The sequence below is a fragment of the Lipotes vexillifer genome, unplaced genomic scaffold (genome assembly GCF_000442215.2).
Source record: "Lipotes vexillifer unplaced genomic scaffold, Lipotes_vexillifer_v1.1 scaffold1122, whole genome shotgun sequence".
NCBI classification, from domain to species: domain Eukaryota; kingdom Metazoa; phylum Chordata; class Mammalia; order Artiodactyla; family Lipotidae; genus Lipotes; species Lipotes vexillifer.
The window spans coordinates 247,314-263,520 of NW_006798649.1; positions in this window are offsets into that span (position 1 = coordinate 247,314).

Genomic DNA, 16,207 nt, shown 5'->3' on the forward strand with positions numbered 1-16,207 from the left:
TCTCTGGGGAGGTGAGACAGGATCATGGGAAATAGCTGCATTGTGGGAACAAGCCCTTTCAGCGGAGTTGGCCTGGGCACCAGGACTGCTGGAGACGTTTCTGTCTCCATGGGCTTGGTTTCGGAGGCTAGGTACAAGGTGGAGTCAGACAGATCCCAGTTTGAGTCCTGGCTCTGCTTCTTCTGAGCTGTGAGATTTCTGGCAAATACTAGAACTTTCTTAGAGCCTAGTTTTTTCACATACAAAGTGGGAAAACATTAATACCTACTTCCCAAGGTTAAAGGGATTCAGTGAAATGATGTATATATTACAGTGCTTAGTTCGGGGCCTGGAGTATAGGAGACTCCAGTAAGTGGGAGCTGGTATTAGTATCGCGGCCACTGTGGTGGTGGTTGTTAGGGCTTGTGCTGGGGTGGGACAGTGCGGCTCTCCTGGGGCCTGTATGGATGTGGGGCAGCTCCTCCCTTGGGTCATGAGCATGGTCTCTGTGGATTTGGGAAGGGGGGAGGAGCACCTCTCCAGAGTGTGGTGGGTACAGACTTTGTCGGCTATGACACCTCTCTCATCCTCCCACTGTATTCTTCCTTCAGATTTGGCACACAAATGTGCTGTGCGACCCTGGCCAAGTTACTTAACTAATCTGTGCTTCAGCTTCCAGAACTGTAAAATGCTGCTGACAATCATACCTGGTACTGAGAGGATTAAATAAAAAGGGTTATATGGAAAGTGTTCAGACACAGTGTGTCTGGCACAGGGGGTGTGTCTTATCCAGGCATTTGCTGCTGTAATTATTGCTGTGGTTATTCTGTTACAGGAGTGACCCATGCACTCAAAGAAACAAGGGAATGAGCTGCTGCCCCAAGTGTTCCTGGAGCTTGGAGCAGGGGTGGGGGTGTGGGATGGAGGTGGGCCGGGGCGTGGACCCCAATGTGTGGACCCTGCTCTGCTGCTGCTGGGGAGCAGCCCAGAAAAGGGGGTGAACTCTATCACACACTAGCTGCAGGCAGGGTGTTGCCAGGTATAGAAGAAATGATATGGCTCAGAGCGCACTGCCTTTTGTCCTTTGCCCAGTGTTGTCCCTTAAACCGGTCACTAAGGGGACAGTTCTACACCAAGTAGAATGGATTTTTGCAAAACTGCTGAAATTCACGTATAAGTTGGGATCACTTGGAAGCATGAAACCACCACATTCACCAAACCCAGCTGCTGGTGAATTTTAATAATTCATAGTAGTAGACAGCCTTTAACTAACCTTTGGACTCCGGGCCCTTGGGAGCTGCCTGCAGGAACCCGGCAGGAAGTGGAGGCTGTCCCCCGGCACCCAGCCCCACAGCCAGAGAGGGCTAATTGGGTTGGGAGTGCCTGTGGTGAAGCAGCCTTTTCTCCAAGGTCCTTGTGCTGTGGTTTTGGACTTGGAGTCAGGTGGACCTTCAGTGGGATTTTGCTTACACCCCTTAGCTTCAGATGCTTCAACTATAAAATGGGTTTTGTTGCTGCCAAAAATATCTGTGAGGCGCTTAGCTTGTGCTCACTCTAAAAATGGCAGGTGCTGTCACGATCCTTCTGCTGATTTGGGCTGCAGCCTGAGGGTAGAAACCGGGGGCTTAGCAGCACTTATATTTTTCCAACATCAAAGACCTTGGAACCCCCCCCCAGCTTAAAATTTTATCTCTGAGAGAAGAAGTAATAATTCATCCCATGTGCAAATGGAAAAACTGAGACCTTGCAAGGTTGGGTGGTGTGTCTCAGGCCCCACAGTGAGTTACAGGCGTCCAAATCCCTTATACTTATATGGGGCTTTCTAAACCATCAAGTGTATTAAGTGCTTTGACATTTAGAAAATCACTATGCTGAGGCTCCAAGCAATCTGGTGGGGTGTATTTTGACTCCCAATTTACAGATAGGAAAACTGAGGCTCAGAGAATTAAGACTTGCCCAGGATTGCACCTTGATTTTGTGGCAGAGGTAGGCCTCAAACTCAGACCATCTGCCTCCAAATCCAGGGCTCATTTCCACTGTGCACTCAGAATTATCACGTGGGTCTGTGTGACCTCTCTGCAATAACTTTTTCCCTCCGTACCCGTAGATCTGCTAGGTGGATAGTCATGAGCCAGGAGGGAGAGGGTTAAATTCCTTCCTAAGCGAAGAAGCTGGTTTTGAGCTGGGCGCCTCCAGTGACCCCATCATTGACCCTCACCCCCTGGGTCAGGGCGACAGGCTGTGGGGGGAAGGGAAGCAGAGCAGCTTTAATGGCCCTGTGCAGGCAGAGGGAGGGCCTAGGGAGGCAAGAGCAGGGGAGGGGACGCTCATCTCTCTTCTTCTCTGGACAAAGATGGACAGAGATGCCAGTGGCTTTTTTCAGTTTCCATAGAAAATCCCTAAGGTTCTCTTGCAGTAGAAGGCCATCAGCGTGGCCTGAACTCTTAATCAGGCCATGGAGCACAGGCAGCTCTTAGATACTGGAAACGCTGGGATGTGTTCTTGGGTAAGTGGGAACTGGGATAGTTTTTACCGCTAAAGGTATGAGTAATAGAAAACGGAAATATCAAATGAACCTTAGGGCAGGATGGGACTTTGGTCCCACATTCATTGAAGAGGAAAAGGATGATTCGAGTGGCCCACAGAAACCAGCACCTGTCCAATAAGTGGATGACTCTGGAAACTGGGAAGGCTGCTCCTTTCCCTCCTTCTCTCCCCAGGTGGCCCCACCCCAGTCACCCCCTCTGTTAGCTCAGACCTTCTTTTTTTTTTCTTTGCGGTGCGCGGGCCTCTCACTGCTGTGGCCTCTCCCGTTGCGGAGCACAGGCTCCAGACGCTCAGGCCCAGCGGCCATGGCTCACGGGCCCAGCCGCTCCGCGGCATGTGGGATCTTCTCAGACCGGGGCACGAACCCGCGTCCCCTGCGTCGGCAGGCGGACTCTCAACCACTGCGCCACCAGGGAAGCCCCAGACCCTCTTCTTTAGACTATTTGTTTGGATTAGTCTAAAGAGGGACTATTTGTCCCTCTGTCCTCCCCAAATGGACCTCAAGGAGGTCCAGAGCTGTAGAGTAACTGCCCAGGGTTGTTCAGCAAGTCGGGGGTGGGGAGGTGGGGAGAGAGCTGTTCTGGAAACCAGGCGTCAGCCCAGTGCTTTCCTTGAAACTGCCACCCTAAGAAGGACAATTGAGGCAAAGATTTCCGGGAAAGCCAAGGAACTGACTTAGAGGAAGTGAGCGAAATCTCTTCCTCTGTCCGCATCTTCCTGCCCCCAGATCCCTTTCCCTCCCTGCTGAGGAATCCTGAGTACACCTGTCTCTGCATGGCAGGTAAAAGCCTTTCATTGTTCCTAGAGGTGAGGGAGGCACTGAAAGGAAGGCCTAGCTGGTGGGGCGGGTCTGGCACTGTCTGGCTCTGGCCTTTTTAGACACTTCAATTAGTTACGTTAATTATGGCTTTGTGAGCAAGGGGTTCTCTAAAGGCAGCCAGTCTCCAGCCTGCGCGCTCCCTGACCCCTGGCCGGGCATGAGTCCCCAGCCTGTGAGTCCGTGTTATGCTCTCATCTCTGCCTGTCTGCAAGATTAAAGGTGCCATGAAGGTGTAAATTATTAGCAGTTTCATGTTCTCCATCTTTTTTTTGTGGTAGCCTATACAGTAATGAAATTTACCATTTTAATCATTTTAAATTGTACAGTTTGGAGGCATTAAGTACACTTACATTGTGCAACTGTCACTACTGTCCATCTCCAGAAGTTTGTGTCATCCCAAACTAAAACTCTGTATCCATTAAACAATAACTCCCCCTTTGCGCCTCTCCCCAGCCCCTAGTAACCTCTATTTTACTTTCTGTCTCTATAAATTTAACTGTTAAGTACCTCGTATAAGCAGAATCAAGAAATATTAGTCTTTTTATTATTTCACTTAGGCTTACTTCACTTAGCGTAATGTTTTCAAGGTTCATCCATATTGTAGCATGTGCCAGAATTTTCTTCCTCCTTAAGCCTGATAATGTTCTGTTGTATATGTATACCACATTTTATTTTATCCATTCGTTCCTCTATAGGTACTTGGGTTGTTTCCACCTTTTGGCTATTGTGAATAATGCTGTATGAGCACAGGTGTGCAACATCCCTTCAAGGCCCTGCTTTCCCTCCTTTGGGTAACACCCAGAAGGGGAATTGCTGGATCATATGGTTATTCTATGTTTCAGTTTTTGAGAAACCACCATATTGTTTTCCACAGCAGCTGTATCGTTTCACATTCCCACCAGCAATTGTCTGCATCCTTGCCAAAACTTCTTTTTGCTTTTTCTTTTCTTAAAAACAATAGCCATCATAATGGGTGTGAAGTGGCATCTCATTGTGGTTCTCCAACTTTTTATGGGGAAGTCAGGCCCTGAGAAACGCTGAGACGTGTCCTCCCCATTGCAGAAGCAGTCAGGCCCTGGGCCCACGCTTCCGGGCCTCTGTCACAGCCTCCATATTCTGTCCTGTACTCCTTTTGCTACATACTTGTCCCATCAAGAGGAGGCAGGTGAGGGGAGGGGGTATAATTAGGAGTTCGGATTAACATATACACACTACTAAATATAAAATAGATAACCAACAAGGACTTACTGTATAGCACAGAGAACTATACCCAATATTTTATACTAACCTATAAGGGAAGAGAATCTAAAAAAGAATATATATATACGTATAACTGAATGACTTTGCTGTACACCCAAAACTAACACAACATTGTAAATCAACTATACTTTGATTAAAAATTTAAAAATTAAAAAGAAAAAAGAGACAGATGAGGTCCTTCTGCTACCTTGCTCTGTCTGCTGATTGTCAGGGCCCTTTCCTTCCCATCTGTCATAGGAGCAGAATGGCCCTGGCCCACCAGAAGTATCTGGAGGGTAGATGACCTTGTGGGTGAAGAGGAGGTTTCAGTAATATGAGATTTAAAGAGTTGGATTGTTTTAACCCTGGGCATTGGATAAAGTAAATTATGGTACAGCCACTGAAGAGATGTGCAACCATGACAAATGACTTCATGAAGAATTTTCTTTTCTTTCTTTTTCTTTTTTTTTGGCCGTGCGGCTTGTGGGATTTTAGTTCCCTGGCCAGGGATCCAACCTGGGCCCTCGGCAGTGAGAGCGAGGAGTCCTAACCACTGGACCGCCAGGGAATTCCCTGAAGAATTTTAAATAATTTCCATTTTTTAGTAACATGAAAACTTCCCCTGATATACTATTAAGTGTGTGTGTGTGGGGGGGGGGAATAGTACAAAAGCTTGCTTATGAGCTGAATGATGAAAAAGAAAACGACACACAGGAAAAATATTTGATGGAAAGAGGCCAAATTGTTATCAGTTGCCACCTCTGGATTAATGGGAAGTGACTTTAATTTCTTTTTGTCTTCTTTATGTTATTCTAAATTTGCAGATTTTCTACAATGAGTACACATTCCTTTTAGAGTCAGAAAAAAACTGATAAGAAAATAGTTAGGCACATATGTTGGGGGTGTCTGTGAAGTGCACAGCTCTGCTCGCTGCTGGTGAGAAGCTAAGGGAGAGGGAGTGGAGGTGTCGGGGTAGAGGCCAAGGAAGGCTGGCCAGGAAATAAAGAAGAGGTGAGAGCTTAGGGAGCTCAGGAACTGGGGCAGCCCTGCGCCGCCCTCCAGTGCTGCCCTGAACTCACTTGGAGGATGCTGTTAGGACCCTGGCTTTGAGTCATTTGATGTCTGCATGTGGCATTTGCCTTTGACTTTTCTAACATCAACTGAGCTAGGACCTGCTTGGGTCCCTTGACCCCACATCATGAGAGCAGCAGACGGCCAGCAGAGGTTGGGGTTGAGGGGCAGGTGATTCAGGCTCCAGGTGATGATTTTCCGTGGCTCTTGGGACCTCAAACAAGTGGAAGAGAAGCCAGTGTAATCCAGTGCTTGAAAGAAGGGACTCGACAACCAGTCTCTGGGTCAGTGTCCTGCTCACCACTCACTGGCAGTAGCTTAGCCTCCTTAAGCCTTTGTGTCCTCATCGGTAAAACAGATAACAGTAACTATTTCACAGGGCTGGGGAAAGTATTAAAAGAGCTAATGCCTATCCGTACCCTTAGCTTATTGTGTGCCTGATTCCTGATGTCTGGTTGAGAGGTGGATTCTGACGCTAGATGGCCCGGGCTCAGATCAACTCTGCGCCTCAGTTTCTCCATCTGTAAAATGGAGATCATAATATCATCTGCCTCAGATGGTTATGGTGAAGATCGATTAAAGTGATTCAAACAGTGCTCAGAAAATGTTAGCTATGATCAGAGGGGTACACACCAGAGTGGCAACCAGTAGTGTGTGTCTGGCATCTGCCAACTCATCTGGTTGTCCCAAGAGTCCTATCTCACTGGTTAGTGCCCTTGATTCAGTTGTTAAATACTTTGAATGTCACCATTGTTATTTTATTATTATTACCATTGGGGGCTCCAGATGTCAAGATCCCTCCCAGAATCATACCATATCCCACCCCTTCGCCAGATCTAGCTCTTTTCTGCCTCAGTTTCCAAAGGGTGCTGGTGCTGGAAGTTGGAGTCCCAGGCAGACTGGGGTGCAGGCTGGCTGCTTTGGGGATTGTCTGATGAGCATTTTAGATGAAATCAAAGACTATGACACTGTTCTCCTCCCTTGCTCCCCTGCCCTTTCGAAAAGGAGCCAAAGCCAAGAAAAAACAACCACTCATAAATAAAGGGGACCATGAAAATAACAAAAAGAAAGAAGAAATCTTTTGTGGCAGGCTTGTGTGCCGATGTGGTAGATAATGGGAGAGGAAACATGGCCTTTGCAGAGAAACAGAACGGAACACTTTGTTCACTGGAAGAATGAATGCTGCTTGAGTAAGAGCTGCTCAACTGGGCTTTCCCATGAGTGAGCTTGTCTTGGGGGACATGGTGGTGATTAGGTTTTCATAAGGCACAGGTGGCATCCCGCGCAGAAACCCTGGGTTGGGGGAAGGGTGCCCTAAGGGGAGGCTAATGCATCCCAGTTCAGCCCACGGGCCTCGGCCATCATGACTGCAGTGCTGCCAGCCACCTTGTTCCTTCATTGTCTGCCCAAGCCGGGGAGCTGGATGCTCAAACCCCTCTGGAAGCCCCCAGACCTCCCCTCAAGGTGTGTCTTTTATGGAGCCTTAGGGAGGTACATCCCAGGGAGGAGAAGATGAGGTCAAGTGTATTTGCTGAACTTCTGGGTCAAGACCGTGTCCTGTCAACACTTGCCTGGTGGCCTTTCTTGGTGACTGGCATTTATTGACTCCTCTTTCTTGTACCACTTACCCATCTTGATCGCTGCCCCATTTCCCCTGCCCCTGCAGTGGCTGGCTGAGGGAGAAAAGTAGGGAAGGAATCAGATAACTTTTCCTGAGCCCTCAGGGACCTGAGGATGTGGTGTGAAGGTGCCCACTTTGAGAGGGGGCTGTGGGCTCGCAGATGTGTGGAGGCTGATATTTGAAATACCTTTAAGAAGGGCCTTCACGACTTTCACTGGCTTGGGGCAGAGTTCTCTGGCTGCCAGAAGTTCCCTGGAAGCACAATCATTCATTCATTCGATCATGATAACAACACTAAGTGCCAGTCTGCTTTGTGCCAGGCATCGCACTAGTATTTTATATACAATACTTATTAACTCTCCAACAACCACGAGAAGTAGCTATTGTTGGTCCCCTTTACAGATAAAGAATCTGAGGTGTGCAGAGGTTAAGTCTCAAGTATTCACTGGGCTCCCTCTTGGAGCAGCGAGGAACTGTCTTGACTCTCCACCTCTCAGCTGTCACCCGCAGCTCCAGATTACAATGGTTATACCGGTTATAGCTGTTTAGCACGGCTGTGTTCAGGCACTGGCCTTTGCCTGTTATATTGTTTATTCCTCACAACCACACTAGTGGGTATATATTACTGATCACATTTATAAAGAAAGCAGTAGGTTTGGAGAGTTGAATAAGTCGGCCTGTCCATGCCGCTAGTTACAGGGCTGCTGGGGTCTGAACTGACTGTGCATGTCTCCAGAGCCTCCATGTCACCACAGACCCTGAGAGCCTACCTAGTCCACATGGCTTGGACTTGTCACAAAGCAGAAGCCAAATGCTGCTCGGCCCACACCAGCCCCAACAAAAGGGATGTCTGCAGAGATGAGACTTTGTTTAGCCTGGTGTTTACAGGCCATTCCCACTTGTCCTTTTCCCCCTCTGCAGTCATTCTTCTAGTCTCCACCTTCCTGTCCCCTCCTGGGGTTGGCAGGGGATGGCAGGGGTTAATGGAACAACACTTTACCCTCTAGCTCCGGCTCTGGAGGAGATGAGGGAGCTTGTGAAGGTCTGCAGAACTTCAGTGCCATCGGGAAGGGAAGGCACGGGGGGTTGGTCAGGTAGGCCATGGCACTGAGGATGTGGGTTTCCTGGGCAAATTCAGGTCCTTTCAGGCTGTCTGCGCTAAGCGTGGCCTGGGTGTCTGACTCAGTGTAGGCACCGGCCAGGGGAGATTTCAGGGTGGTTGGGGACACCGACAGAACATGCAGACAACCTAAGCAGGGTAGTGAAACAGCGCCAAAGAGAGGGGGACCTACAGGGGACAGGTGGAGATGGAAGAAGATGACACTCCCAGTTGTCCTTTGGGTGTGGGTCTTCTGTGTGTTTGGCATGCAGGGGTGGGGGAGGCTTCCCCAAAAGGTGAAGGAGAGGGTTCAGTGAGCAAACATTTCTTTTTGTTTTTTACAAACATCACATTCAGTCTTCTCAATAATTCTACGAGATAGTTATTATTTGTTCCATTTTAGTGATGGAGAAACTGAAACTTCCCCATAGTCACACAGTAGTATATGGTGGAGCCAGGCTTCAAACACAGGTCTGGGTGACAATAAAACCCATTTCTTTTAGCCGTATCAGGATGACTCCCAGCAATGCCAGAGGGTCACACATACCTGCCAGCCTCTGGAAAGCCAGGGACATTCAGGGATAGGTGTCTCACTCTGGGTGCTCTGGGGGTAGGGAGGGAAAGACAGCCTCCTTGCTTTAGGTCTCTCTTCGTCTCTCCTTCCCTGAACATATATTCTGTACCGGATTCTCTAAGCTTGTGATTACCTTCTAATCACAAAGTAGGTACTGGAATTTCCATTTTACAATGAAGAAGCTGAGGTTTTCAGAGGTTGAATCTTTCCCCCAAGTTTCCAAAGTGGCCTTGGTTTCTTTCGATTAATTCTTCCTTGGCCATGACTCAAGTCAAAAACAACTAGAATCCTGTAAGCAGCAAAGACAGTGGCAGATCTGTCTTTGCTAGACCGGATCCTGTTATCTGGGGTAGAGGAAGAGCAGCCAGGGCACCAGCCGACAGATGAAAAGACATGGGTTTGGGCATCAGTGAGGCCTGAGTTCAGATGGCTCCACTGGGCCTTGGTTGGGTCGGAAAAATGAGTGGCGCGCCCCTCACCCAGTGCTCTCAGCCAAGTGGGTGTTCTGTCATTGCATGCTCTTTTTCGTCCTTTCCCTTTGGTTAATGTTCAGGGCTATCCCAGAAGGGAGGCCTTTGACAAGGCCAGTCGGCCTCGGCTGCACCGTTTCTGCTGTGTGCCTGCTCTGGGCTGGGCACTGCTCGTGTGAAAGGCCAGACACTCTCGAATCCAGGACATAGGCTTGGACCTGGCCGCTGGGAGGTAAGGCCAGGACTGCGGCTGCTTCCTAGCATTGTGGGTGGGCTGCTGCTGGGGCTTGGGAGGGGCTGGAGACAGCATCAGGTGAAGGCAGGAGGGCCCCCAGAGAAGGCAATCCTGGAGACACAGTTTACCTCCTCAATTTTACCCAGGCCCGTGGGGCAGGCACCCATCCTGTTGGGAACCTCAGCAGTCCTTCCACGCTGCCCTCTCTGTCTCTTCCTGGACTCTCCAGGAAGAGAAGACTCAGATGGGGCTGTGAATGGGAACAGCGCAGCTGGTTTCTCCACGGCTTCTTCAGTCCTTCGTGCCCTTGGGCTGGGGTCAGCTGAATCTTGGCAGCTGCCAAGGCTCTGTGTGTCTGGGCTTCTGGGCCAGAGGTGCGGGGGAGGCTGCCTCCTCTTGCTGACTGGGAGGACAGGAGCTCTTGGGGGTTCAGCAAGCCTCAGTCTGGCTGGTCTTAGCCACTTGATCAGCCCAGGAGCGGGGGGTGTTGGCTGTGGCCTCCGCCTGAGCAGGGCTAGACCAGGCTGGGCCACGCCATGGATCTGATACCCCAAGGGCCCACAGAGGCCGGAGAGGGTGAGGGGGCCTCTCAGGAAAGCTTTGTTCCAAGCCTGCAGCCAGCCCAGCTCTCAGCTCTGAGTAAACAGCAGAGATAGGATCGGGCGTAGCCAGGAAGGGTGGCAGGGTGCGGCCTGGGAGAAGAATGGCAGGATGTGGCACCGGGGCACTGTTCTGGGCACCCACGCCTCAGGCTATTGTTTAGGGCTGCCTGAGGCTCTCAACTCTCTGGGGCTTTGAAAGGAAGTGACATTCCCCTGGGACTCAGGCCCTGCCCTTCTCTGCCACATGGTTCTCTCCCTGGCAGTGCCCCTCGGCACCACCTACTCAGGGTCAGCTTGGGAGTGGGAGTCTCAGTAGAGAGGTTAGGTTTGTACCCGGTGGAGAAGTGTTGTCATTGGCCCTCCTGGGAGGGTCTGCCTGTCTGTTCAGACTGTCTTCCTGTACCCCTGGGTCTGAGTCACCTGTCATGCTCCGATGACTAGAATTTATCTCTATCTTTATCTGTATCTAGATATTTCTGGGGGGGGAAGGGCTGTCGTTGTGGAGGGAGAAAGGTCTGAGAGTAAGAAGTCCTTTGATTCCAGTCCAGCTGGGCTGTTGTTGGCTGATTGGGAGAGGAAGTGGCTGGTGATTTGTCTGGGGGAGAAAGGGGCTTGGTGTGTGTGCGCCTGGGGTGGGTGGGGGTCAGAGGAGCTGGGAGAGGGTTGGTTGTGGGGAGGAGAAAAAGGAGATCAGCACCTGTAGTCTGCTTTGTCACATAAGAACCGTGCTTTGAGCCACTGGCCCTCTGTGGAGGGCAGGCATCTCTCTATGCCTTGTCCTAGGCACTGGATTTGGGGGCCCAGGGCCTCACAGACATCAGCTCAGAGACTCAAGACGCTGCGGCATCCAGGTTGAGGCTGGCCAGAGCCCTCTCTCCCTAGGGGCCTTCACCTCCTACAGATGCTCAGGTGAGGTAAGGCCAAGGAGAAGACAGCAGAGGGTCTATGGGTTAGGTTCCCCGGATGGAAGGGAAGGCAGAGCAGGAATACTGTTCCGTGTCCCAGCTGGTTGAAGGTCTTCTGACTCTGTATTCCTGAAACAGTACTGCCCAGACAAGCCACGTGAACTTGACCTCTCTGGGCCTCAGTTTCTCCATTTATAAAATATGAGTAAGGCTGGGTGACAGGGAGGAGATTGGGTACATGGGAGCACTTTCACCCGAGTGAGAGTCCCACTGGAGAGTCCTGTGGGCAGGTGGCCTCTGACCAGGACCTGGGTGGGAACTGGTGGAGCCCAGTAATTCACATCTCCTGTGTACTGAAAGAGTCTTTGACTTCTGGGCCTCTGGGGAGAGGGGAGGATGTGGCTGCTGACCTTAAAACCTCCTGAAAAACCATGTGTATGACTGAAGCAGGGAGCATGCTTTGTAGGGAATAGTAAAGAAAGGTCTGGTAAAGTTCATTTGATGCTTATTGTTCTGTCAGTTTGGGAAATCTTTATAATACCGTGTATTTTATCACATGGTAATAAGGGAATTTTTTTTTTTTTTTTTTAAGTCTCTGGAAGAGACTTAAGGGAAGACTCCAACAGGGTCTTTAAATTCAAAAGGTGGTGTGGAAAATGTTTCTTACCTGTCCCAAGGTAGGAACAAAAGGAAATGGACTTGCTTTGCTACTGGGAGATTTGGGTCACTCATAGGAAGAACTTAGATGCAAGGAAGATGCAGCTGAGGATAACTGGGTGTGGAAGGTGGAGATGTGGGAAATAAACCACAGAGAGCAACATCTTATCTAATAATGATGGTAATAATAGCTGTCACTTATTATGCATTCAGGTCTGCCTTGTGCTGTGCTGCTGAACTATATTAAATTCTCTGAGTGTTGTACAAGGATTTATTGAGCACCTGTATGTTCCAGACACTGTGCTAGACTCTGGGGCTACAATGAAGAGCAAAAACAAGCACCTTTCCACAGTGTGAGGTTGGATGGGTTCTCAGGCTACAGGGCGAGTCAGAAATAAAACATGTGAAGGTATCATTACCAACTGTGAAAAGTACTTTGAAGGCCAAGTTTCAGGGTGCCAAGAGAATGTAAAACAGTCGCATCTCATAGGGTCTGGAGTGTTAAATGGAAGGCTCATCCCTTCATACAGGTTTTTTGTTTGTTTGTTTTTCTGGTACGCGGGCCTCTCACTGCTGTGGCCTCTCCCGTTGCGGAGCACAGGCTCCGGATGCGCAGGCTCAGCGGCCATGGCTCACGGGCCCAGCCGCTCCGCGGCATGTGGGATCTTCCCGTACCGGGGCACAAACCCACGTCCCCTGCATCGGCAGGCGGACTCAACGACTGCGCCACCAGGGAAGCCCCATACAGGGGGGTTTTATTCCCATTTCACTGAGGAGGAAACTGGGGTTTAGAGAGGTTATGTCACGTGCCCACCGTTGCACAGCAATTAATTAATCAGAGTTGGGATTCGAATGGAGTCAGGTCTATCTGACCCCAGAGACTTTTCTCTCAACCACCTGGCTCTAGGAGCATCCTGGGCTATATGACAACTTAATGGATGCTCACCCTGTATTATTTAATTTTCATGGACACGTGTGACATGGATTATTACACCCATTATATGGATTAGGAGATGGAGGCTCAGAGTTAACTTCCCAAGGTCACACAGATCAGCTGGTGGCAAAGCATGGATTTGAATCCAGACTGTTGAACCCAAAAGCCTGCACTCTGCATCAAGCCTGGGCTGTTGCTTCTCCATAAACCAATGGGTCCAGAGAGGGGACCAACGGAGAGCCAGTGCCAGTGCCTGAAGTAGAGCCAGGTGCTTGTGGGAATGAAGGGCCCTTGTCTGGGCTGCTAGCAGGGTCTGGCAGGGTTATCTGGTGGGTACCACGCCCTGGTGAACAGACTGACACCTCCACGCTACCTTGGCTGGTCACCAGGAGCCATTTTCTTTGTTACCAGGCGCTGTGCCAGAAGCCACGGTGAGCTGTTGGGAGCTCCAGGAGGCAGGCTTCCCAAATAAAGATAATCCCAGTACCCAGGTGGAAGTACTCTTAGGGGTTAAGTGTGGGTAGAAAAGGCCATCAAGCTCAAAGGGAGGAGATGTCTTAGTGCAGCACGCTCCAACAGAAATATTATGTGAGCCACATATATAACTTTTTTAAGACTTTCTTTTAATGTGGACCAGTTTTAAAGCCTTTATTGAATTTGTTCCAATATTGCTTCCGTTTTATGTTGGGTTTTTTGGCCACAAGGCATGTGGGATCTTAGGTCCCCAGCCAGGGATTGAACCCGCACCCCCTGCACTGGAAGGCAGTCTTTAACCACTGGACCGCCATGGAAGTCCTCACATTTATACTTTTAATGTTTTCTCGTAGCTACAATAAGAAGTGCAAAAAGAAACAGGTGAAACGAATTTTAACAATGTATTCTATTTAACCCAACAGTATCCAAAGTGTAATTTCAACGTGTAATCAACAACCAGTTATTGATGAGCTGTTTTACATTCTGTTTTTGTACTAACCCTTCCAAAGTAGGGATGTAGTTTGTACTTGGCACGTTTGCATTGGGACCGGCCGTGGTACAGGTGCTCAGCAGCCGCGTGGCAAGTGTTCACGGTACTGAGCCTTGCGGTCCTGGAGTTCATTAGGGCAGATCATCGTCTCTGCCTCCGCCTTCAGCTGGGGGGATGCACAGCGGGTCCGCAGCTCTCGGTGGGCGGCTGGCGCTGGGGGCCCAGCCCGGTGTCCGACGCTCCCGTAACTGTGCGCCCTGCGGCTGCCTCCGGGGTCTCTGGGCTGCAGTGCGAAGAAAGGCTTTGAGGTAGGCGCTGGAAGGCCAGGAAGTTGGGACCGCCGGGAGGAGAAAGCCCTCAGGACCCCAGTCCCGAGCGAGGAGGCCACCCGGCGGCTTGGCGGGCGCAGTGGCGCGGTGGGTGTGGGCCCGCGGCGCGGAGGCGGCCGGGGATCAGAAGCCCACAGGCCCGCATTGTTCGCCTGTCACACTTCCTTTGGCTTTATTGCCTTTGTCCAACACCCTATTGTCTGGTTTCCTTTTGTCCCCATTTCAGCGCTGCTGTCTTTTATTTTCCAGCCAGCCTGGTTGTTTTCATTTCTTTTGTCTGAAGTTCCTGAGAGGAAGGTTTTATTTTCAGCGGTTTGATTAATTCACAGCTTGAGCCCTGGGTTTGTTTGTTATGTAATTGCTGCCCTCAGCTTCAGGATAATACCACTCCCCGACTTCCCCTCCCCCACGCCCAGCCCCCCTGCTCGGGGCCTGGCTCTGCGCCCCTCCCTGTGCCCGGATGGGCCGAGCGCCTGCTTCCTGGCCGCTCTCCGGGTCCCTGGGTGGTGGGAGGGGACCCAGAGCTGTACCCTAAAGCCTCAGGGTGAGCTGGGCTGGGGTGTCCTCTCCTGGGCTGACGTGTGCCTCCTCTTCTCATCCTGCACTGCCCTGTCCTCAGTCCCACGCCAGCCCCCAGGGCACCCTGCCCTTTGAAAGTGGCAGGAGAGCTTAGTCTCATCTGATCTGTAGGATGGCATCAAATCAAACACATTCAGTTATTTCATGTAAAATACTGTACGTGTATTGTACACAGTGTATACATCTCTTGTACATGGCACATTGCATGATTCATTATACATTACAAGAAACATTTTATTATACAGAGTTGATGTAATATACAAATATTATACTGCACCTGCAGTTATTTAAGGGATGTTTTACTATATATAAGTTTTGCCTTACACTCCCCTCCTAAAAATTTAATGCCCATGTAAGCAAAGTTTTAAAAAAATTTTATTTAACAGTGCTTTTCAAACTAGTATGTATCAGAATCACCTGGAGGGCTTGTGAAAACAGATCCATGCCCTCCTCACCCCCAGAATTTCTGATTTGTGGGTGACCCATGACTGTCTTTCAAACAAGCCTCCCACACCCACACTCCCACCTATGTTGAGGCTCTTGTCCTTGTGCTGCATTCCACCCAGCAGTGCTTTAACAAAGCCTGCTTCGGTGCTTACTAGTACAAAGCATTATTCTAAACACCTTGTAAATATCAATTCATAGCCCTTACAGCACCCATTTTACAGATGAGGAAACAGGTGTGGAAAGGTTAAGTAACTTGCCCAAGGTCACTCAGCAGCTAGTGATGTAGCTGAGGCAAGACCCATGCCTACTTGGAACCTGCTGTGTGTCCCCACCTGTCTTGTCTCAGTCACTTAGGAGGGTGAGCAGGTGAGCTCTGGGCAACTGCTACTCTGGCCTTGGGCTTGGCATAACCACTGAAAACTACTCCCAGGATCCTGCTCATCTACGTAGTGATCCCACGCAGTGGGGTGTCAGCAACAGGAGGCAGGGGTTGCAGTCTCTGCGGATATTACACCAGGGAGGTGCAGAGGCCCACAGGGGCCAGACTCTAATTGAGAGACTCTAATATAAGAAAATATTTTTCTGAAAGCTACTCATCTCTCAGCTTACTTCATTCCTCACTTTTGGTAGATAGATACACGGATATAAGAAATTGTTCCAAATAGTTCACTTTTATCTTGCCTCTACTCTAAGGAAAACAAAGAGTAAGTGTATAGGGTAGTTGATACTTGGTTTCCCTTTTGGGGAGTAGGAGGGAGTGGTGGAGAGTAGGGCAAAGTGGCCTGTTCATAGAGAGTAACTGCTGCTCAATTTCAGCCAATTATTGCCACAGTCCAAGTTCAAGAGAAGTTCAAATCCAGATTTTTATGGGATATCTCTTGATTTTAAAATTTTGGTAACTAATTACAAGTACGTACATACACAAACATATACAGACACGTACTGTATATATGATCTTGGCTTTATTGGACTCAGAAGGAGCCAGTTGACAATCTCTAGCCTTCTCAGGGAGACCCATCAGCCCGCTAGTTCCAACATTGCAACAGGCAGGGCATGCCAAATGTTGGCCCAGTCTTCTCTAGACCTTTCTGTTAAAAAAAAAAAAAAAAAAAAAAAAAAAGGGGGGGGGGGGGGA